The 24,654-nt window shown below is 41.8% G+C and overlaps 1 protein-coding gene across 6 annotated transcripts in view; it reads left to right on the forward strand.

Moving 5' to 3' along the window:
• Positions 1 to 24,654, forward strand: part of THSD7B (thrombospondin type 1 domain containing 7B) — a 1,583,202-nt gene that overhangs the window by 305,899 nt on the left and 1,252,649 nt on the right. For 5 of the 6 annotated variants that reach the window (XM_045033716.1, XM_045033715.1, XM_045033717.1 and 2 more), the window contains exon 1: positions 2,484 to 2,664. The exons of the other annotated variant lie outside the window; for it this stretch is intronic. The gene's annotated coding sequence lies outside the window, so the exon portion shown is untranslated. Of the gene's footprint in view, positions 1 to 2,483; positions 2,665 to 24,654 lie in introns of those variants that run through there. 6 annotated transcript variants of the gene reach the window in all.

Genomic DNA, 24,654 nt, shown 5'->3' on the forward strand with positions numbered 1-24,654 from the left:
AGCCGAAACCAGGAGTCGGATGCTTAACAGACTGAGTCACCCAGATGCCCCTCTTCCCTGCTACTTTTTAATCCTTCGAATTTATTTCTCTCTTTGGACTCTTTCTTGACAGTTTTGTACATGACAATACTTGGAATCATTCGAATGGCCTCCCCAGATAGCATGCAGCTAAGGATCTGAAAGTTCAGCCCTGTGGGATATTATTGGCAGCCAGCTAAGATCTGGCTGGGAACAGCAAACCTACAGCTTGACTATTCCACGGCCAACACAATAGTTTGCTTTAAAAAAATTCTCTCTTAAAATTTAAGGCATATGGACTAGTGAGAATATAAAATATAATTTATAACTGTAGTTCTCAGAAATAACTGTCCTATTTTGGTGAATATTCTTCTAATCTTTTTTGGGAAAATATTTCATATATATATGTGTATACACATATATACACACACAAAAAATGGAGTCATACTGGACATACTATTGTATGAGTTTTTCCATTTAACATCTTGTGAACAAATTCCATGAACATTTTCTCACAAACATTTAATTAATCTTTAATGGGGTTTTTACAATATTTTTGGCAAAATGTATTTAATGTACTTTTATTTTGAAACATTTACATTGTTTCCATTTTTTTCTATTGTAAGAAATGCTATGATTGATAGCCTTAGGGCTTAAATGTTTGGGTATGTTGGTGATCATATTTAAAAAAATTTTTTTAATGCTTGTTTATTTGAGAGCGGGGGTGGGGCAGAGAGAGGGAAACAGAATTTGAAGCAGGCTCCAGGTTCTGAGCTGTCAGCACAGAGCTGGACACGAAGCTTGAACCCATGAATGGTGACATGACCTGAGAGGTCAGACGCTTAACCGACTGAGCCACCCAGATGCCGTGGTTATCATATTTTTATTAATTTTTAGTTTTTTGGTGATTGTATTTTTTCTAAATGTTTGTTTATTTTCGAGAGAAAGAGATAGCGTGTGAGTGGGGGAGGGGCAGAGACAGAGGGAGACACAGAATTTGAGACAGGCTCCAGGCTCTCCATAGCCTGATGCAGGGCTCGAACTCACGGACAGCAAGACCATGACCCGAGCCCAGGTCCAATGCTTAATGGACTGAGCCACCCAGCACCCCATGGTGATCATACTTTTCAACTGAATTCCCGGAAGTGGATTGATGATTTGCCAATACACTGCTGCTTGGTACTGGCATAGAAGTACAGCGTGGCAGTGTGTGAAACCTGGCCAAGCGCTTATCATTTAGGGGCATTCGTTATGGGGTATGCATTGGGTATGGTGGGCACAAGAAGCCCGCCTAGAATCCCCCAGTGAAGTGTATTTGAGACAGTCAACACTCGGCAAATAGGGGTTGTGTATGTATTTCAAGTAAATTCTGCAAAATTAATTTCTGTTTAGTGACATATCTTTTTGGTCTTGGCTTTGGACTCTAGTGACTTGCAGAGAAACAGTCATATTACCAAGTCAAATATAGATTTTTTTCCTGATAGTCTCATAGGATGGCAGGAAGGAGGAAGCAGGAGAAGCCATCTGTCATAGGAGCCGGCGCTGGCAGATTTAATGTTGGGAAGGGTGACTTGGTCACAGTTTGGGTCACAGATCTAGCCTCTGTTTTCTGATTTCAGGATCATAATCTAGGATCCATGAATTTAAGAAGTCAGTAACTTAAAGTAAAACAGAAACTCAGCTGAAGTGGGGGTGAATTCTGGTCTTAATTATTACTTTTTTGAAATGTTGTTCTTTGGCATTTTCCCAACTTGAACCACTGTTTGCTTTTTATGCCTTTTTTTACTCTGCCATGTGTCGTATACATAATTTAGTAAGAGAGTTGCTGGTTATACCCTTGAGACATTTAATAGAAATGGATAATTAAATTAATAATTGTCTCTGGGAGGTTTTAAGCCTACAGAGGGAGGAGTGTGGGAGTTAGTAGTAACTTTAAATTTTCTTTTCATATTTTTCAAAGAGCATGTATGTTTTAAAAGTACACTTTCTCCTCCTCCTCTCACCTTTGGGAGCTCTCAGGAGAAATTCAGGGGAAATGAAATAATGTCAGGTGTTGTAAAGCCAGACAGGCCTGGTTGTGAGACCTGCTTTGCTGTCTCCTGGATGTGGGGTCCTTGACTCAGACATTTAAGTCCTCTGAGCCTCAGCTTCTCGATGTGTAAAATGAGTATTTCATTAATTTTTTTACTGTAATAAATGAAACCGACTTTGACTAACTTAAGGCAAAAAAAGATTTATAGCAAGGCTACTGCATAGCTCATGAAATGGAAGAGAGAGTTAAACCATCAAGTCTTGGAACACGGGGCTCAGGGCCTCAGCCCGGGATAAGCATCCACACCTGTTCTGGGCCGAAACCTGTTTCCACTCAAGTCAGCGGCCCACGAGAAGGAACCTGATTGGCTGGATGGAGTCACATGCCCTCCTGGCTCGCCTTCTCTCCCCACGGGGGCTGGTGCTGGGCAGTTTGATTGGCAGTTCCACTAGCGTCACATGAAATGGGGGGAAATGTACTTCTTCAACATAAAGTGGGAGGGGGAGAGCTCTTACCAGAGGGAAGAGTTTTCGGTCTATGTACACAAACCCGGACTACTACCTCATCGCTCTTAGGAAGATTCCGCATACTTGTACCTAAGATCCTGGTGTAAGGTATGTGTTCAATAAACAATAGCTGTTGTGGTTATTGATGTTGGAAGGCCAGGATTACCTATTGTTTTAGTATGAGGGCAAGGTTATGAAGTTAATTCTTTTTTCTTTTGAGTCCAGTGGATTTTCTTTACACCACATGTGACTGAATTGCAGGTTTCCTGAGACCCTTAGCAGACTGAGTGGATTAGAATTTCTATGGAAGTGGATCCCTGGTCTCTTCCTCTTTAACAAGTGACACATGTGATTCTCTTGCATCTTATGTTTTGAGACTAAGAGCCCTTAGTGATTAGGTTGGGAGGATTTGACTCTGCTCAGAAAGCCTTTTAAGAGAGATTTTTCTTTACCATCATAGCCGTGGAAGTTGTGTGTTTTGCTCAAGGAGTGAAACAACTAATCGGATGGGTTATGAGCTGTGTTTCTCAATTCTAGCTGCACATTGGAATCACCTGGGGAGCACTGACCACCCATTTCGGAGAGCCCAGGCATAGCTAGTTCCCGCCAGCACCCAGATGATTTCAGTGTATACCTAGGTTGGAAGCTGTAGAGATGTCCTTTTGCACATACTCTGGAAGCCCAGTGGTCTCACCCTCTTGTTGACGGCTCAGAGGATGCAGAATTCTGAACTTCCAGAGCATAGGCTCTTCAGTTGCCCCATTAGAGCCCCACAGTTACCCAGTCCTAAGGCAGGTGGGGGTAGGTAGTAATCTCCTGATTTTAGAGATGAAGGAACGGACCTCTCAGAAAGATTCCCAGACTAGTGATTCCACCAAAGTTGCATAGCTTAGAAAAGTCAGAACCAGAACCCAGGCTTGATCTTCTGGCTCCCAGCTCTGTACATTTCCCCCTCAGAGACTGGAACATTCAGATTTTCCAAGCTTTCTCTGAGTTACAGTTTCAGGGAAACCTAAGGGTGAGCCCTGAGCCCTTCACAAGAAAGCTTATGTGAAAAACATCCTTCGGGGCTTTCAGCCACTTTCTGGGAGGTCTTTAAGTCATTTCTGTCCCTGGAGCTTTGATTTCGCTACCAGTTCTGAGTGTGGTGCCTTCGGGAGTGAGAGGGGTAGGGGCTGCGATTACAAACCACACCACCCCTGCCAGCTTCCTGCGGGTGGGCTCATCCTCTGAAGGAACATTCCCAGATGAGCTGTCGGCTCTGCTACAAGAGTCTGCCTTAGATTTTCCCCTCCAGACAGCACAGAGCAGAGAACTAAACCCAGTAAATACTTGATGATTAGACAGTGATTTTCTCACCCTTCTGACTTCCTCAGCATCCGCTGCCTCTTGACTACCTTTTTAAGCTTATTTTTTTCAATAAGAAACCAATATATAATCACCAAAAGACAAAAAGGAGTACCAAAAAGAAGTCTCTTGTAATAGTGATAGGTGTTTATTATACACACTGTGATTCTAATCAACTTTGTTTGATTTAATCTGCACTATACCCAATCTATACATGAGGACTTTCAGAACCTGAACCCTTGCCCACCATCCACCTTCCTGTACACAGCTGCCAGTAAAACACGCAGCCTCCTTCACACTTGGGGCTCTTCTGCCTTCTTCGTGTATCCACCCAAGTGAACTCTTGCTGTTCCTGACGGAGACAGGGAGACTGGTATCTCTGGGTCTTTGCTGTCCTGGGCTTGGTATCAAAAATGGTTCTCTGTTGTGCCCATCTGGCCAGTTTTGGCTCTGCTATTAACACACAGCCAAAAGACAGCCTCTCTATTATGGGCCGGATTGTGTCTCCCCAAAATTCATATGTTGAAATGCCAGCCTCCGGTATCTTGGAATGTGACTGCATTTGGAGATAAGATCTTTAAAGAGGTGATTAAGTTAACATGAGGCCATTAGGGTGGCCCCTAATCCAATCTGACTGGTATCCTTGTAAGAGGAAATTTGGATATACATATAGACCTTGGGGAGTCCTATGTACAGAGGATAGGCCATGTGAGAGGACACAGTAAGAAGACAGCCATCCACAAGCCAGAGAGGGAGAGGCCTCTGGAGAAATCACCCCTTGCTGACACCTTGATCTTAGACTTCCAGTCTGCAGAATGCTAAGGAAATAAATTTCTGTTAAGACGACCCAGTCTGTGGCATTTTAATATGGTAACCTTAGCAAACTCACACACTCTCTAAAACCGTTCTTGATGTCCAGCTCCACCCCCAGAAAGACCTAACACTCCTTGCTTTCTCACCAGGCCCCTTTCACTAAACTGTTTTCTTGTTTGTCATCCCCTCTGAGCATGTTCTTTGAGAGCCACGTCTGGCTCATTCCTGCCTTTCTAGCATCTAGGACAGTGCTGAGTGCATCCTGGGCTTGGGAAAAGCTATAAGTGAAGGAATACATGAACAACCTGATGCTTGAAACTCTTGCCTGGTGTCCTGGCCTCTGAGTAGGGGTCCAACAACTGCTGGTGGTAGATTGATTTGGTTTATGTACACCGTGGACATTCACGGAAGGGTGAAGGGACTCCACAGATGGAGAGGGGTCAGGCAGACAAGCAGGGCCCAGGAGTGGTGGTTGTCCAACTCCCCTTCTCCCTGCAGCTACACTTCCTCCTGCTGACTCACATGCCTTGGAACGGTCCTGTGCGTTGCAGCCTTCTGGTCTGGGCCCCTGGCGCTCAGCCCTCCCTTCAGGCTGTCGGCCACTTGATCACAGGCAGAAGATGTGAATTCCCTGAGGGCCCATTGTGTGGTCCTCTTCTCAAAGTCTGTTTCCCCACCCCAATTTCTGGAAGTCCCTTTGGAAGGTCTGACAGACGGTCTCTATTTCCCACCCCTCCAGCTGGACAGGCTCAGGGAACAGAAGGAGCTTTTTGGGAACAGGCTGGGGAGGAGGAGCCAGAAGAGTGACAAAGGCACAAATGGGGGCTTTCTTTGCTCTGTACTTGTTGCTGGGCAGGGCTCTGAGCTGCCTCCAAAGTGGTCCTGTGGTAACAGGGAAAGCAAAAGAGATTTGCTAACAGGATAGCATTTATACATAAGCCAACCCACCCCAGGTTTCAGCCCTGATGGTGGATAGCCTCTTTGCATAAGGAAACCCTCTGCTGGAGGGAAGGGTTTTAAGTGAGAAAGAGGCCAGGCAGACAGGCCTGGCCCAGGATCAAAGCAGTGGGCCTCAGAGGGTGGGCTGAGAGCAGGACAGGCTGGATCTAACTTCTGGGTCAGCGCCATGAACCAGGCAGTGGGGAGCAGGGCAGGCTTGGATGATGCAAGGGGTGGGCAGTGTCCCCCTTGACCACTCTCACCTGGGCTTCCTACAGTGACAAGAAGGTGTCAGAAACCTACGGTTAGCAATGGTGTGGTGGCCAGCAGAGTTGGAGGTGGCCTGGGGAGGATGGCTGTTGCCTTGGGAGGCTGGGCCAGCTTCTCCGGCAAGCTCAGTGCCTGGGGCCCATGCCACTTGAAGAGGCCACAGTGATGTTTTATTTTCTTTTAAAATCAGGAGAAAAGAAATGAACTTTTATGGTACAAGTCACATGTTCTATGATTCCTTTTGAAAGAAGGGTCCGGAATAGGCAAATCCATAGAGACAGAAAGTAGATTAGTGACTGCCAGGCTCTGGGAAGAAGGGGCAGTGGGGAGTAACTGCTCATGGGTTTGGGGGGTGGGGGAAGGTGCTATCTCTTTTCCGTGTGATAAAAAATGTTCTGGAATTAGGTAGTGGTGAAAGTTGCACAACCTGGTGAATATACAAAAAATGAATTGTGCACCATAAAAGGATGTGCTTTGTGGCATGGGGATTATATCTCAATAAAGCTGTTATTTTATTTTTTAAAAGCAAGGGGGTCAGGGAGAGAGGAAGAAAAGAAGAAAATGTAGAACAGTAGCATAACATATAATCTTTGACCAAATGAACAAGAAATGTGGTTGTTGTTGTTTTGAACAAGAAATGTGTTTAAACAAAAAAAATGAGATGAGGTTAGGCAAAACTAACCTAACAGGTTTCATCTGGGTGTATTAACTGTCGGGCTGCTTTGTGGAATGCTGAGCTAATGAGAATTTTTAAGGCTGCATTTAGACTGAAAAGAGTAGGCAGGGTGATCAATTAAGCAGAGGGGCCGGAAGAGAGGGTACCCATGGTAAGTGTTTGCCATCCCTGCCCGTGTGACCTTTGAGGTCCTGTCCTCACTTTCACACTGTCCCTGACCTGAGACACTCCCATGAAACAGCAAGGGGAAATGTGGACCCCAGAAGTGGATTAGAGAGTGGAGGGAGGCCTTGTTACACCTAGCACAGACCCTGATCCATCCATGCCGGCCAGGGCTCCCCGGCATTTCTCCCCACACCGTTTCCTTCTTGTAACAGGCCATTCACCTGCTGCCCCCCAGTATGTAACAGTTCCTGAGGAGAGCTCTTAACCAGCTCTGTGCAGGTCAGCAGCCACGACACATCTCTCCTAAGTGTCCTCTGCGATTCTCTATCAGAGAACTCTCCTTGGAGAAAGGGCAGTTGAGCAAAGGATTTAGACAAACCCTGTCTTGGTGCAGATCCTATCATTAAAATAAATGCATCGTTAGCACTCTTTTCTTTCCAGTGGGGCTCAGCATGTGACATCCCTCCCCCCCTTACTTTTCCAAGAGTGTGTCAAGAGACTAGCTTTGGGCAGCAGAGAAAAATACATTCATCATTGGAACGACAGCCACAGCAGGCAAAGCCATTTTTATCCGGTGGTGTTGGAACTGGCCTCCCTTCTGGGAGAAAGAATGCATATTAGAGGTCCTGTTTACAAATATGCACCTTTTGCTGATTTCTCTCACCGCCCAGCAATTTTTCAATAGGACAGCTTTTCTTGGAAAGACTATACCCTGCCACAAGATGATAAAATGTGGTATCCGGAGAGACGCCTGGGGCTCTGTTTGTTTAACCGGGTAATTGGACTAATTGGGCATAGACTCTGAAAGGTCATCTTCCTGCAGCCAAGTCACCCCAGGTGCTGGTCTGCACGGAGGCTCTCTGGTTGAATAATTGTCTAAAAGCTCCTCCCCCTCTTCACCTGCTTCTGTAGGTCAGGTTTACAAGCCCTCTGCTCACTTTTATGCAAAACAAATTGTGAACTCCCTGAGCTGCATAAACCTTTCTAGAAAGAACCAAATGTGTGAGGCTCATTTCTTCCACCTCTTTGCTATTTGAAGCTAACCCTGTTTTCCCTCCCTGACTCACTAATACACTTAAGCCCTAGAACTGCTAATGAGATCAGAAAGTGATTAGCTGTCAGTCCACAAGAGAAATAGATCAGTGATGGTTTCAGGCGGAGAAAAGAATGCCCCCAATGAGAGTACACAGATTTTTCTGATCATATTTATGCTCCTTTTTTTTTTTTTTTTTTATCATGTATGACATTCTTTTAGGGTCTGTTGTCTCTACAAGATCGTCTACAGAGCCTCCCAGCAGGTGCTATCCACATGTCTACTTTAGAAAGCCCAGAGTAACTATTCTCAGAAGCTGAGCTCAGGGTAAAGGCACAACAGTTAGACTTTGTTACAGCCAAGATGCTTTTGTTTAAAAACCAAACACTCCCTTTGCAGGAGGCCACATGGGATGGTGGGAAAAGCCAGACACACGAATTTGGGTGTGATTCCTTGGCTGTTACTCTCCCATGTTGCGTGACTTTGGTGAACAACTTGTCTTCTCTAAGGGCCTCAGTTCTCATAACTGTGAAACGGGGAAGCCTCCTTTGCAGGGAGAACATCTAGCAGTGCCCAGACAAATAAAGAAGGGAGGCTGAATAAAAAATTAGTAATTATTACTAATTTCATTTTTTTTTAAGAGAGAGTGCCACTGGGAGAGAGGGGCAGAGGGAGAGAGGGGCAGCGGGAGAGAGGGAGAATATCTTAAGCAAGCTCCATGCTCAGTGGAGCCTGACATGGGGCTTGAACCCACACATGACCTGAGCCCAAATCAAGAGTCAGAGCTCAACTGACTGAGCCACCCAGGCACTCCACTAATTGCATTTCTAAAGGCCACTCCAGCCTGGTGTTAAAATAAGGAATTGAATAACTGCTATGTTTATGGTCTCCCTTGCAGTGTGCCATTTCGGGACCCCACAGCCCAGCAAAGCCCTCTGGAATGGTTTTTGAAAATTCCTAGTAGGTACCGTTGTGTGTTCCCAAACAAGGCTGATCAGCCACCATTTCCCCTCAGTGAGTGGATGTGCTCTTCCAGGCCTGTGATGCTTGTAGGTCTGCTTCCAGGGAAATCCCCCATTGGGACAGTCAGCCCACACCCCCAGCAGGGCCACAGAAAGTTTTTGTGGGCCTCCTTTTCCATGTGAAAATATATATTAAAAATTATATTTTATTACTCAGTTGCTAAAGGATAAGTACAATCCAGGCTGGGTAAAAATTAAAATATCTCTTCAACTCTAAAAGTTCTCTTTTAAAAAAAAAAATTGAGGGGAATTCACACAACAAAAAATCAGCCATTTTAAAATGTAAACTTGTTGGGATGAGCACTGGGTGTAGTATGTAAGTGATGAATCACTGACTTCTACTCCTGAAACCAATATTGTGCTGTATGTTGGCTAACTAAAATTTAAATAAAAAAAAAAATTAAGTATATAGTTCAGTAACATCTGCTATATCCATAATGCTGTATGGCCATTCTCTCTGGTTCCAAGACACTTTTATCATTCCCAAAGGAGACCTTGTGCCATGAAAAATCAGTCCCCATTGCTTCTTTCACTTAGCATAGTGTCTTCAACTTTCTTCCATGTTGTAGCCAATATTAATACTTCCTTCCTTTTCATGGCTGAGTAGGCTTCCATTGTGTGGATGTGCCACATTTTATTGATTCTTTTGTCAGTTGATGGACTTTGGGTTGTTTCCATGTTTTGGCTGTTATGAATCATGCTTCTATGAGCTTTCACGTACAAGATTTTGTCTGGATATTTATTTTCATTTCTCTTGGGTATGTACCTAGGAGTGGAATTGCTGAGTCCTATGGTGACTCTAAGCTTATTAACTTTTTGAGGAACTACCACTATTTTCCAAAGCAGCTGTCCTGTTTTTATATCCCACAAGCAGCATATGAAAGTTCTAATTTATCCACATCCTCTCCAGCACGTTATTACCTTTTTATGGTAGCCATCATAGTGAGTATGAAGTGGCATTCATCCATCTGATTTTAAGGACAAGCTAAAGACCAGAGAGGAGATGAGCCATGTACAACCTCATATGTTCAGAGTCAGGCTCTGGACAGCAAATCTTTTTAACTTCCAGCTTGATGCTTGTTCACCCATCAGAAGAAATGTCCTTTCTCTTCAACATCAAGAGAAAGCAAAGTCAGCTACCAAAGTGATATGTGGAGCCGGGCTTCCCTCACTAGCCAGTATTATAGAACTCTAGGAGCTCACTACAAATGGAGAATAGCAGCAGGTGGGCTTCAGGGGAGGGAGCCTTCCCACCCAGCCAGCATTCTGGTTGGGAGTGGCCCAGGCTCTTGGCAATTTCTTTCTGAACTTTTTTTAGATGGGACAGAGCTTTAGCAATGACATGCGTCTGCTTTACCTACACAGCAGGTTCTGTTGAGAACCTATTAGATGCTAGTTACAGTTTTACACACTGGAGGTACAAAAATAAATAAGGTGTGGCTTGAATCCAACCTACTACCTCTGTATTATTCTGTTATGTTAACAGTACAGGTAGGTGCAGGGCACAAAGGGAGTCAGATAAGTGGCACGAGCCAGTTGGGAAGAGGGGAATGAGCGCTGAGTCTGGAAGGGCTCAGAGTGATGGGGAGAAGTTTGCTTGCCAGGTCTGCCCTGTGCATGGAAGCAGGAACAGCATGCAAACAACATGTCTGGGTGGGTGGGTGAGAACAGTTTGAAGTCACATAGAACGTTCAACAGGCCAGGCCTGAAACCCCTGAGAGCATTTTAACTCAGCTATACACAGCTGAGAAGCCATTTTTTAGGGGTGTGCTAATCAGCTTTATATAATCCAAGGCATGGATTTTTTTCACAAGGGGTCAAAAGTGGAGTGAGAAAGGCACCCATCGACTAGCTGAGCAAATAATGTTCGTAGCCACTGATCAGGTTCTGCATTTGAGCATATACAGTACAGAAAGTGCTGGGACATCAGGATGGCTTTGCTGGTCACATCCCCCACCCCCCAGTGTGACTATTATTTTCAGTTATGAAGGAAACATTAGGTCCCCAAACAACCATACAAACAAAAAAAAAACATGCATTGATTCATCTTTTCCATCTTGGTTTCTGTAAAGTACCTCTTTTTTTACATTAGCCTTTGGCTATGTGGTTTCTGCCCAGGCAGGCCTCAGCAAAATTGTGAAACAGGTGAGGTTTCTTTCTTAGGCCCATCAAAAGCTACAGTAAATCCCCCTCCTAATGATCTAGACTGAACAGTGATGCATTAGGTGCAATATGCCTGAGGTGCTGTTTACTTGTAACATTGAACACATTCTTGATTTTAAATCTTCGCTTGGAAATCCTTTACTCTTCAAAGCTGTGTTTCTAGAGCTTAGGGTTGGTAGAAATATCTGTCATGTTAGTTTCAAGGGTCTTTTTTTTTTTAAATGGAAAACCCAGAGATTGGGTGAGCAGTGGTGATGGCACATGTAGTTTGGAGCACATTCCAGCTGCTATTCATAAATAGTCATTTCTGTGGTAAGAATCCTGGCAGGCTCTGGAATTCATACCCAGGAGCTGTGTGACATCAGTCTTACTGAACACTAATAGGGAGGGAGAATAGTAAACTTTTTGAAGCTTTTTCACAAAATTACTTAGAGTGTATAATACTGAACAATGAGGAGATGACATGTTTCTTAAGATAGGGGTAGTCACATTTAAAATAAAATTGATGAAATGGCAATTGTCTATCACAGAATGTTATCATTTTTAAAAATTGGATGGCTGGGTGGGAGCTGGAAGCTTCTAAACCATCTGTAACATCACCATTGTGGAAGAAATGCTCTCTTTCCTTTGTAGAAGGAACATGACTTTCTTCTGGTTTGGAATAAGGTCTAACCTCCAGTGTGTTGGGTAATAGACACACTGTGTGAACCTAATCTCCCTATTTGTTTTCCAGAGGAGAAGGAACAGTTTGTAGAAAGTTTCTAAGGAGGGTGCTAGCATCTTTGTTTCTCTCTCTCAATAGCACTGGCACGTGGACAGCAGTAGGCGGAAGGGCTGAGAGGAGACACAGGTCTGTTAGGGAGGAGAATGGGCTGGGCTGTGTCTCAAGGACTCTTGAAGTGGGAGAGGGGGTGGGGGTGGGCTCCTGGGGTGAGCACCAGAGTGAGGATGAGTAGTGGTACTAGAGGTACTAGGACACCAGAGACCATGTAAGGTAGGGATGTGTGAGCCAGGGATTCCCTCCATCAGAGCCTGCTGTAGGTCAAGATGGGCTTGTCCTAGAATAGCAGCGTTTGGCCTGGGGTGAGGATATGCAGAGCACAAGTCTTACCCGTGGTTTGGGGCAATGTGGGATGATTTATGGACGCTTGTCTTCACAAGAGCCCTGTGTTTGCTCACACCTCTCTCTTTTCTTGGAAAGTAGTTCACACCACACATACCTGCTAGTTTTTCCAAATTTAGCCAGAACATCACTTCACTGTGACAATTTCCTGACATCAGACATAGACCACAGCACTTCTCACTCATGTGTTTCTGTCCCTGCTTACTGTGTCTAGATGGTGAGGTACTAAGTGTGAGACTACGCCCTAGTCCTCCGGTGTTCCCACTGTCCAGCACAGCAGATGCTTAGCAGTTGTTCTTGAGTGAATGAGTAAATAAATTGGATTTTGTCTTCAGCACCAGTTGTTAGGGTCATTTTCTCTCCAGCCTGCAGCCTCCCTGTGTCCCCTCCACCCCCACCCCTCCTCAGTCATCTAATTTAGCCAAGGGCACCCAGGGAGAGGGCCTAAAATGCTTCTGGCTATCTAAGTTTATGGCCTATGATTTTGTATTGCTACTGTTACCACAAACTCAAGATGGGCACCCCCAGCTGAAATCAACTGTCAGATACTACAAAATCCCTGGAGATGTTTTGATACCATGCACTGACCCGCAGTGATGGATGGATGGAGATACACATATATGTATATATGTGTGTGTATATATATATATATATGTATGTATATGTATGTATATATATGTATGTATATATATGTATGTATATATATGTATATGTATATATGTATATGTATATGTATGTATATATATGTATGTATATATATGTATGTATATACATATATATTTAATGTTTATTTTTGAGGGAGAGAGCAGGGGAGAGGCAGAGAGAGAGAGAGACAGAATTTGAAGCAGACTCCAGACTCTGAGGTGTCAGCACAAAGCCTGATGCGGGGCTCAAACTCATGAACCTTGAGATCATGACCTGAGCCAAAGTCGGAAGCTTAACCGACTGAGCCACCCACATGCACCATAAGAAAAGACATAAAAAGAAAAAAAAAATTAAAATGGAAATGCAGGTTGGAAAAAAAAGTTACCACAAACTTCGTGGCTTAAAGTAACACAAATTTATTATCTGACAATTTTAGAGGTCAGAAGTCTGATATGGTCTCTATGGGCTACAGTCAAGGTATCAGCAGGGCTGTGTTCCTTCTGGAGGCTCTTGGGGAGATTCTGGTTCCCTTATTTTTCTAGTTTCTTGAGGCTACCCACACTGTTGCCTCATTGCAGCTTCTTCCTGTTGCTTCTTCTAACAGTGAGTCAAGTCCTTATGACACCATCTCCCTGGTTTGCTGTCTTCTGCCTCCCTCTTACATTGGGCCCACCCAAATACAGCACAGTCTCACCCTGTCAAGGCCGGCTGATTAGCAACCTTAATTCCATCTGCAACCTTATTTCTCTTCAGCATGTAACCTAACATATTCATGGATTCTGAGCAATAGGATGTGGACACCTTTGGGGGGCAATTTTACCTGCCACAGCCTGTGATACATTTCAAATCTGAAATGGGGAGTCTTTTGGTTACTAACCTGTCTTAGCCCATTTAGGCTCCTGTAGCAAAATACCACTGACTGGGTAGGTTATAAACAACAGACACATATTTCTCATAGTTCTGGAGGATGGACCAAGATCAAGGCCCTCAGAGATCCTATGTATGCCTGGTATAGGCCTGCTTCCTAGTTCACAGGCAGCCATCTTCTTGCTGTGTCCTCACACAGTGGAAGGGGCAATGGAGCTTTCTGGGGGCTCTTTTATAAAGGTGCTGATCCCATTCATGAGGGCTCCACCCTCATGACGAAATTGCTTCCCAAATGTTCTATGTCCTAATACCATCACACTGGGGGTTAATTTACAACATGTGAATTTTGGGGGGGCACAAACATTCAGTCTAGAGCACTACTCCTAGCTCTCTTCCATTGCTTTCAATAACAGAGTTAATTGCTTAAGGATTTGCCTTCAAGCCAAAGATCAGTGGTTGATCCAGAAAGAACCAGCTAGGCCCTGTGGTGATCACCTTCCTTCACAAACATGGGAGTGACAGACATGCAAGGCAATGGCTTCTTTTTGCTGCTGCTGCTGCTGCTGCTGCTGCTTCTTCTTTTTTTTATTTTTAAGAGCGCACGCGCGTGAGAGAGACAGAGAGAGAGAGAGAGACAGTGTAAGTGGGGGAGGAGCAGAGAGAGGGAGACACAGAATCCGAAGCAGGCTCCAGGCTCTGAGCTGTCAGCAGAGAGCCCCACGCGGGACTCGAACCCAAGAACAATGGGATCATGACCTGTGCAGAAGTCGCATGTTTAACCAACTGAGCCACCCAGGCATCCTGGCTTCTCTCTGGTTCTAAATCCTCACCACAATTGTGTGTGTATTTGACCACAGATGACTGTTAATAATGACAGCCAAGTGGCGAGCTCTATTTTGTCTGTATTATCCCAATCACTATCATCACTGAAGGGTAGGTGTTACTGTCCCCAGGTTCAAAGGAGAAAACTGAGGTTGGGTCAAACAGTAACTTGCCCCAGGTCACCTACTAAGTGGGAGAGCTGGGTTTAGAGTCTGGGCTTAGGAATCATTCCTCTTTTTTTTTTTTTTTTTTTCAACGTTTATTTATTTTTGGGACAGAGAGAGACAGAGCATGAATGGGGGAGGGGCAGAGAGAGAGGGAGACACAGAATCGGAAACAGGCTCCAGGCTCTGAGCCATCAGCCCAGAGCCTGACGTGGGGCTCGAACTCACGGACCGCGAGATCGTGACCTGGCTGAAGTTGGACGCTTAACCGACTGCGCCACCCAGGCGCCCCAGGAATCATTCCTCTTAAAACTCCTCTCAAATTATTTGTTAGTCCTTAGGAAATAGGCTGTGCTTTAGAATTACTTGGTGAGATTCTAAATAATACCAGTGGTTCTGCTTCAAACCATTTACATCAGAATCTTTGGGAGTAGGGCTTGGTCATCTGTATTTTTTGATTCCCTAGTTATTGTAAATTGTGGTTAGGGTTAAGAAATGCTGCCTCGGGGAAAGTTGTGTCTGCTCTCTAGAACCCAGCTTAGCATCATTCTGTGCCCTCAACCTCTGGGCCTAACTGACTCCCTCACGTTCTGTGGCCAAAGAGGAAGAGTTGAGCAGGCGGAGTTTCTCTGATTCTCTTGTGCTGGATGGCCCCCTTCTTTCTTGTTAGCAGGCCCCTTGCTTAGGGCCCCTGTTTATGGGGAGCTTGTCTAAGTGCGCTTTCACCCTGTCCTGACTTAGCGGCTGCAGATGATGCTTTTGGCTGTGTATCTGTCCCTACTCAGGTGAGCAGGGATGGAGAGAAACAGCCCCACTGAGCACAGGGGTGATGTCTGCACTTCACAGGAGTAGAGGTACTTCATTCTCACGCCCTTACCCCCTTTTCCCCCATTGATTTTATGGTGGAGTAAAGTTCTCAGTAGTAGCAGAAAACAGTCCTTTTCAAAGACAGTGATTTAAGTTTTTCCCCTGACTTCTTGTTGGTTTTAGTAAATCCACCTGATGCTTGAGAGTGGAAATACCTTAAATGCTTGCCCAGAATGGCGGACTTGTGCTGTTTCTAGAAGGAGCAGGCGATTGTGGTGTAGTGTAGCCAACGTTTAGCCCCACTTGGGGCACACGTTTGTGGAGTGACTTGAGGAAGATGATTAACAGTCTGTGCCTCCACCGCAAAAGTGGTGACCCTAGGAGGGTGGTGGGTGGTAGGATGTACTTGAGGGGTCTTCAGCTTGCTAGGCCAGACTATGTTAATACGTAAAACAATTTTTCTTCTTCTTTTTAATGTTTGTTTATCTTTGAGAGAGAGAATGAGAGAGAGAGAGAGCATGAATGGGGCAGGGGCAGAGAGAGAGGGAGACACAGAATCCGAAGCAGACTTCAGGCACTGAGCTGTCAGCACAGAGCCTGATGTGGGGCTCGAACTCATGAACTACGAGATCGTGACCTGAGCTGAAGTCAGACACTTAACCAGCTGAGTCACCCAGGTGTCCCCTACAAAAAATTTTTCTTATTCATGAAACACTTCAAAGATACAGTAAATGAGAGGTAATGATATAGCAGAGCCTTACGTGTCCATTAGGTAAACAGTGTTAAGAATGGTTATTGTTTTGTTGCATTTGCTTTAAGAGGTCTTAAAAAAGAGAAAGGATGAGGCACCTGGGTGGCTCAGTCGATTAAGCATCTAACTCTCCATCTTGGTTCAGGTCATGATCTCATGGTTCATAAGTTGGAGGCCCACATCAGGCTCTGAACTAACAGTGCAGAGCCTGTTTGGGATTCTTGGTATCCCTTTCTCTCTGCCCCTCCCCTGGTCATGCTGTCTTTGTCTCTCTCAAAATAAATAAATTAAAAAAAAAAAAAAAGAAAATTCCTATATAGCTGTTGCCCCTACCCCATCTTTTTTCTCCATTCTCCTCCTTCCCCAAAGGTAACCACTCACTTGAACTTGATGTATGTTATTCTCATGAATGACTTTATATTTTAACTGCACTTGATATATTTATAAATGGTCATACTATGGTTGTTTTGTGTTTTTAAATTAATTATTATACAGACAGTCCCTGATTAGCAATTTTTCATCTTTATGATGGTACAAAGGTAGTCTGCATTCAGTAGCAACTGAACCTCGAATTTTGAGTGTTGATGTTTTCCAGCATAGCCATATGCTATATGATGCTCTCTCCTGATGCTGGGCTGTGGCAGCTTGAGGTCAAAGAACTGACCCACTTATGACAGCTCTGTATCTGGACAACCATCCTGTTTCTGCCCTGCAGTGCAGAGGTCAATTAATTACACAAGAGAGTCAACGCTTTATTATAAAATGGCTTTGTGTTATATGATTGTGCCCATCAGTAAGCTATTATAAATGTTCTGAGAATGTTTGGTAGATTAGGTGTATAAATGCATTTTCCACATACTATATTTTCAGCATATGGTGGGTTTGTCAGGACCCCATCTTAAGTTGAGGAAGATCCATATTTCTTTTCCTTTTGTTTTTTTTTCTTTTCATGACTTGAGAAATCCTTTTCTGTCCCAAATTCAGTAAAGATATTTTCCTATGTTTCCTTTAAGGGTTGTACAGTATTGTTTTTCACATACATGCTGTTAATCCATTTAAAATTTTAGTTTTTGTGAAGGTGTAAGGAACTTTATTTTTCTTTTATTTTTTTCATCATTCCTTTAGTGCTCCATCCTTTCCCTGTTGATTTATAGGGTTACCTGTATCATATGTCTGACTTTTATATATATGGATCCCTTTTATGCTTTGTATTCATTTCTATTGGTCAAGCTATCTAGTTCTATACCAATACCATGTTGTTTTAATTACTATAGCTTTGTAAGTTTTTAATTCATATATTTATATATTTTTAGGTGTTTATTTTTGAGAGAGAGAGAGAGGGAGGGAGGGAGAGTGTGCAAGTTGGAGAGAGGCAGACAGAAAGAGGGAGACAGAGGATCCGAAGCAGGCTCTGCTCTGAGAGTGGAGAGTCCGATGTGGGGCTTGAACTCATGAACTGTGAGATCATGACTTGAGCTGAAGCTAGATGCTTAACTGACGGAGCCCCTAATTAATATTTTTATTGAGGTACAATACATGTCCCATAAAATTTGCCTTACCAGAATGTAAAATTTAGTGTTCCCAAAGTTGTATAATCAACTTCAGTACCTAACTCCTGAATACATTTGTCACCCCCCAAAAGAAACCCTGTACCCATTATCAGCCACTCCCATCCCATCTCCCCAGCCCCTGGCAACCACTAATCTACCTTCTGTCTCTATAGATTTGCATATTCTGGACATTTCATGGAAATGGAGTCATACAACATGTAGTCTTTTGAGTCTGGCTTCTTTCATGCAGCATTTTTCCAGTTTGATTGATGATGTAGCATGTTTCAGTATGCTATTCTTTTTATGGCTGAGTAATATCCCACTGTATGGATATACCACATTTTGTTTATCCACTTGTCAGTTGGTGAACATTTGGGTTGTTTCTACCTCTTGGCTCTTATAAATAATGCCACTATGAACATTCCTGTACAAGTTTTTATGTGGACATGTTTTATATACCTGAGAGTGCTATTGCCAGACAAAAGGAGAATTCTATGTTTAGCATTTTGAAGAACACTGAACTATTTTCCAGAGTAGTTACACCATTTTACATTTCCACCAGTAATGTGTGAGGGTTCCAATTTCCCTCCATCCTCACCAACGCTTGCTGATTATTGTCATCCTACAGAGCATGAAATTGTGTCTCATTGTGGTTTTGATTGGTATTTTCTAATGACTAATGATGCTGAGAAACTTTTCATGTGATTATTGGTCATATGCACATCTTCTTTGGAGAAATGTCTATTCAAATCCCTAGTTTCATCATGTGTTTCAATATTAGTTGATGGTCCCTTCCATTTAATTCTTCAAAAGTCTTGCTATTCTTGGCCCTTCACTCTTTCACATAAATTTTATCATGAGCTTATCCCACCCAAAAATTCATTGGGATATATAACAGAACTTGAGTTCATAGATTAATTTGGAAAAATTGATTCCTGAAAATATGGAAAATATCATTAATTTCCTCAGGTCTGAATTGCCTACCTCCAAATTATTACTGAGAGTGGAGCAGGGGTCAGGGACAGGAATGGGGTTGAGAGGAGGAGGGAGAGGGGTGGAAGGGACAGAAGGAGGAGGGTTTGAGGAGGGGGAGGGAGAAGTGGGGAGAGATGGGAGAGAGACCAGGAATGGGGAGAGCAGTTGCAGGAGAGAGAGAGGCTAATAGTTTAAACTACTGTTATTTTGCATTTCTGTTATGCTCAGTCATAATCCATATCCCAAATAATAAAGTGGTATATCTCTCCATTTAGTGTCTTTAAATATATTCCTAAAATTTTAAAACATAATTTTATCCATAAAAGTTTTCACATCATGTGTTAAGTGTATTTCTATGTTATTTATAATGTTTGTTGGTATTGGTATGTTTCTTAAAATCACATTTTTTATATGTTGGTTGCTAGTGTGTAAGAACTAGGTATTGTTTGTGTACCAGCAACTTTATTGAATGTTTTTATTAGTTCTGTCAGTTTGACTGTAGATGTTTTTGACTTCTCTGTGTTGGTAGCATTATCTGTGAATTATTATTTTTTCTTTCTTTCCAATTATATCATTTTTTTTCTAGTCTCACTGCATTAACATTGACAATACAAGTTTGTATAGAAGCAGTAATAGCTGATATCCTTATATTTTCCTTATTTTAAGGGAGAAATTCTAATTTTTCACTATTTTTATTTGCTGTATGTTTTTGATAGACAATTCTTTATGCAGTTAAAAAGAAATCCCTTTTATTTCTAAAAAAATTTTTTTTAATGTTTATTTATTTTTGAGACAGAGAGAGACAGAGCATGAACGGGGGAGGGTCAGAGAGAGGGAGACACAGAATCTGAAGCAGGCTCCAGGCTCTGAGCTGTCAGCACAGAGCCTGACGTGGGGCTCGAACTCATGGACCGCGAGATCATGACCTGAGCCGAAGTCGGCTGCTTAACCGACTGAGCCACCCAGGCGCTCCGAAATCCCTTTTATTTCTACTAAGAATTTTACCTCAAAATGAGAGTTTATTTTATCATAGGTCTTTTTTGTTTCTATACACTTTTCTTTTTCTTATTTAGTTTATTATTAGGTGGATTATATGAATAGATTTTCTAACATTAGACCTTGCTAAGATGAAACCCACAGTGAAGAAATTGTGGTACATTGCTAAGCTTAATTTGTTAATCTGTTTATAAAAATTCTGTGTGCCTATATTTGTGAGATTGCCCTATGGTTTTTAATTCTCACACTATCCTGTCTGGGTTATCTAAGGATATGTCACTCTCATAAAATGAGTGGGGAGCATTTCCTCTTTTTTTGTTTTCTGAAACAATTTCATTAAGATTGAAAATATCTGTTCCTGCAATGTTTGGTAGAACTTACCCAAGGAATAATTTGAGGTTGGGTTTTTTTGTGGGTATATTTGTGTATGTGTGTGACTGTGTGCAGATGTACTTGTGTGTGAATTAATTTTAAACTATTCATTTTATCTACTGATTATAGGGCTATTCAAATTTTATATTTTCTTGGGTGGTTTTGGTAAATTATATTTTTCTAAAATATTATAACTTTAATCTGAATATTCAAATATTGTTCATAGTATTGTTGTTCATAGTATTTTCTTATGATTCTGAAAATCTCCACTGCAATGTGATTAGCTTCCTTTCTCCATTTCTTTTTTGGTGGCTTATAGGCATGTATATAATTAAAAAAAATATTTATTTTTGAGGGAGGGAGATGGGAGGGGCAGAGGGGGGGAGGGACAGAGGATCCAAAGTGGGCTCTGTGCTGACAGCAGACAGCCTGATGCAGGACTCAAGCTCAGAACTATGAGATCATGACCTGAGTAGAAATCAAGAGTCAGAAGCCTAATGGACTCAGCCACCCAGGAGCCCTGGAATGTGTGTAATTTTTAAATCAATCAGTCTTGACAAGTTTTGTCAGAAGTTTATTTTACTTAGTCATTTTTTTCAAGTAATAACTTGTTTTATTGATTTTTCTATTGTTTCTTTTTTATTTTATTTTTCTACTGATCTCAAAATTTTGTATTATCTAATCCAGCTTTTGGTGGGAGGGAGTTTATTCTGTCATTCTTTTCCCAACTTTGAGTTGGATGCTTAGCTTTTTAAAATTCTAACAAGTATGTTATATAAAATTTTCTTTAAGTACTTCCTGAATTGCATTCCCCACATTTTGGTATGTGGTATTTTCATTTACTTGCAGTGCAAAGTATTTTCTACTATTGATTAAAAATTTTTATTGACCTATGAATTATTTCCAAACACGTAAGAGTTTCAAGGGTTATCTTTTTTGTTAGAGATTTTTATTTTTGTTGTATTATGAAATGAGAGCATGGTTATGTGATATTTATTGTTTATATATTTTTTAAGTGTATTCATTTATTTTGAGAGAGAGAGACAGAGACAGAGATATATATAGAGAGAGTGCATGCACAAGTGGGGAAGGGGCGGGGGAGAGAATCCTAAGCAGGCTCCCCACAGTCACTGAAGAGCCTGACATGAGTATTGAACTCATGAATCATGGGTTCATGATCTGAGCTGAAATCAAGAGTTGGACACTTAACTGAGTAAGCCACCCAGGTGCCCCTGTTCTTTGGCATTCTTAAGATGACTGTGAGTCCTAATACTGTGTATTCTTTAATTCTTAGGTATAGGGATTTATAGTTATCTATTAGATCAAGCTTGTCAGTCACACTCTTTAAAACTTCTATAGGCTTCCTCTTATACTTTCCTAAAGGTTCCTTAAAAAAAATTAGTTATTTAATTATTTTAAATACTACATAGTTTTATTAAAAATTTTTCAGATTATAATTCTATTACCTCATGTTCTTAAAAGTCTGATCTTGTATTTATGGTGTTTTCTGCCTTTTGTTTATGGTAGATTTCTCCTTGTGGATTTTGAAATTTTTAATAGGGAGTTTATCTTCAGTTAACCTTTTCCCTTCCGTAAATTCCTTGTGGCATTAACGGTTATTCTTTTAGCAGGAGCCTCAGAGTTATCACTGGCCCAAGCACTGAGGAGTTCCTAGAAAAATGTGGATAAATTTGAACCCCAGGTCTGTGTGAGATTTCTAATTCCCAAAGGAGATGTTTTTGCTCATCTAGAATTCAGAGGCAGGCAAGACTTCTTGTTTATCTATCCTGATAAATAATTTTGTTGTAGTTTATCTTTTTAGAGAGGATATTATTTTTTGAGAGTTCCAATTTGAGAATTCTTGCTTCTAACTCTTTACCTTGCATTGGGTCCAACATTATGTCTCTTGTGTTAAAACTCAAGCCATTATGTAATGGTAATCATACCATTACCAGCTTCTAAGCTATCACATTGTTTCATGATCCTTTTTGGCACCTAGAAATTTCTACTTTTGTATGTCTTATCAGATCTTCAAACTATTTTAAAATTACGTTTTATCTGCAGTCCTTGGTTTTTGAAGCAAGAGGTTTTATTATTGCTATTGTTGTTATCTTAGTCTTACATTTCTAGAACCAGACCACGTGCTTTGTCTTTAATTGTGAAAGATGGAAGTTTCAGGGCACCATGAGACAAATGCTTGTTAAAATGTTTGATCTGTTGTTTTCTCTTGAATTCAACATCCCAATAATATTTTCATAGGTCCTTCATTGCTGTTAGCCTGAAAGAGCCAATGCCACAGCCAGGTTGAGGGAGACCTTGGTTAGGGCTGACAGCCATTGTGGGACTGTTGGAGGGAACCTCCAGGTTGTGGTTTTTATACATGGAGCATGTGTTTTATCACTTTCATAAAATTCTTCTCCTGGAGCAAAAGTAGCAGGTCCATGGTGAAATTGACTTGACCTGCTTTCCTGGTGAAGTCTCCTTTGACTTCTGCCCATTGGGAGACTGTTAGGAGATTTTTCTTTACTTATTCCAGAAACAAAGAGCTCTCCCAGATCAGAAGAGCATGCTAGCAGAATTCCCAAATGAAGGACCTTCAGGAGAGGAATTTTCTGTTATTCATTCTCATTTTCTGTCATTCATTCCAGTAGACAGACGACATACATGGAAATGTACAGAGGCCTTACTAGGGAATTCCTTGCTTAGAAAAAATGGTCCTGTTGATTAAAACCTTCTATTTTTGTGAAAAGGAATGGTTGTTAAATATAGATGCCAGGAAGCTCAGAGGCTCTCCCATAATAGCCAGGAGCCATAATGTAGCCCTAAGAACTACGATTTCAGTGTCTCCTAAGTGGTAATCATTGTCATGGTGCTAGGAAGCTAGAGATAGAAGACGTTAGTCTTTGCCCTCAAAGAATTTACAGATCATTGGAGATGAATAGATCACTGGAGGATTAAAGGAATGATGTAGTTAACTTTATAAATTTGTGAATTAGTCTTCATCAAAATTAAAACTTTTGCTCTTCAAAAGACACTGTTATGAGAATAAGAAGACAAACCACAGACTGGGGAAAATATTTTGTACCTGATAAAGGACTTGTGTCAAAAATACATAAAGAACACTCAAAACTTAAGAAACAAGTAATTCAATTTAAAAAATGGGTGGGGCACCTGGGTGGCTCAGTTGGTTAAGCATCCAACTCTTGATCTTGGCTCAGGTCATCATCTCACAGTTGGTGATTTTTAGCCCCTAATTAAGCTATTGATGACGGTGTGGAGCCTGCTTGGATTCTCTCTCTGTCCCTCCCTCTCTGTCCCTCCAGCATGCTCATCCTCTCTCTCTCTTTCTCTCTCTCTCCAAAAATAAATAAACTTAAAAAAAAAATGGCAGAAGATTTGAAGAGACGTTTCACCAGAGAAGATATATGAATGGCACAAAACCATCTCAAAAGATGCTTAATATCGTTTGTTATTAGGAAAATCCAAACCAAAAGCACGATAAAGTATCACTGAAGACTTATTAGAATGGTTACAATGAAAAAGAATGACCCTATTAATGACACTGCTGGTAGGAATGTAAAATGGTACAACTATTTTGGAAAACATTTTAAAAGTTTCTTAAAAATTACACACATTCCTACTATATACGTGGCCACTTTACTCCTAGGTATTTACCCAAGAGAAAAGGAAATATATGTACATAAAGAGATTTGTACATGAATGTTCATAGAAGATTTATTTGTTATAGTCTCAAAACTGGAAACAACCCAGCTATCCAATTAGCAGGTGAATGGATAAACCAACTGTGGTACATCCACACAATGGAATAGTACTCTGCCATAAAAACGATTGTACTCCTGATGCACACGGGAAGAATAAATCTTGAATTATTATGCTGAATATGAAAGGAGACAGACAAAAAAGAGTATGTGTTATATGATTCCATTAAATAAAACTTTAGAAAATTCAGACTAATCTGTAGTGATAGAAAACAGTGATTGCCAGATCAATGATTGCCTGGGGATGGAGTTGAGGGAGGTGAGGGGAAAAAAAAAAACTGCAAAGTATCATTCAGAAACTTTTAGAGGTGATGAATTTGTTTATGGTCTTGATTATGGTGGTACTTTCATGGGTGTATATCTATGTCAAAACTTATCAAATTGTTCACTTTAAATATGTACAGTATATTCTGAGTGCCTTGGAAGTTCAGGCTGCTATCAGCAGATGGTACATGGGAGGGTCATTTAACTGATACTACCTGAAAATCGAGAAAGAGGGGTGCTTAGCCTGAGATTTGAATTTGAGTCTGTGTTCTTAAGGGGTGAGGAAGGGCAGGGAAGTAGAGAGGTCTTCATGCTGAAGCTACACCAAATGCAAATGTTCTAAAGCAGGTAAGTGTGTGATATGTTTAGAGACCTCCTGCAAGTAGAGTGTCATGACCGAAACATAAGATGCTCATGGAGAAGAAAGGAAGATAGTGGCTCAGATTCCATTCCAGCTCATGAGTTTATGGAATTCTCATTATCAGATACCACTGACTTGTGTAACCAGCTAGTCCAGGCGTCCCCATCCTTGAATACAACAGGGGTTGGTGTCTC

Source organism: Felis catus, chromosome C1, assembly GCF_018350175.1.
Source record: "Felis catus isolate Fca126 chromosome C1, F.catus_Fca126_mat1.0, whole genome shotgun sequence".
NCBI lineage: Eukaryota > Metazoa > Chordata > Mammalia > Carnivora > Felidae > Felis > Felis catus.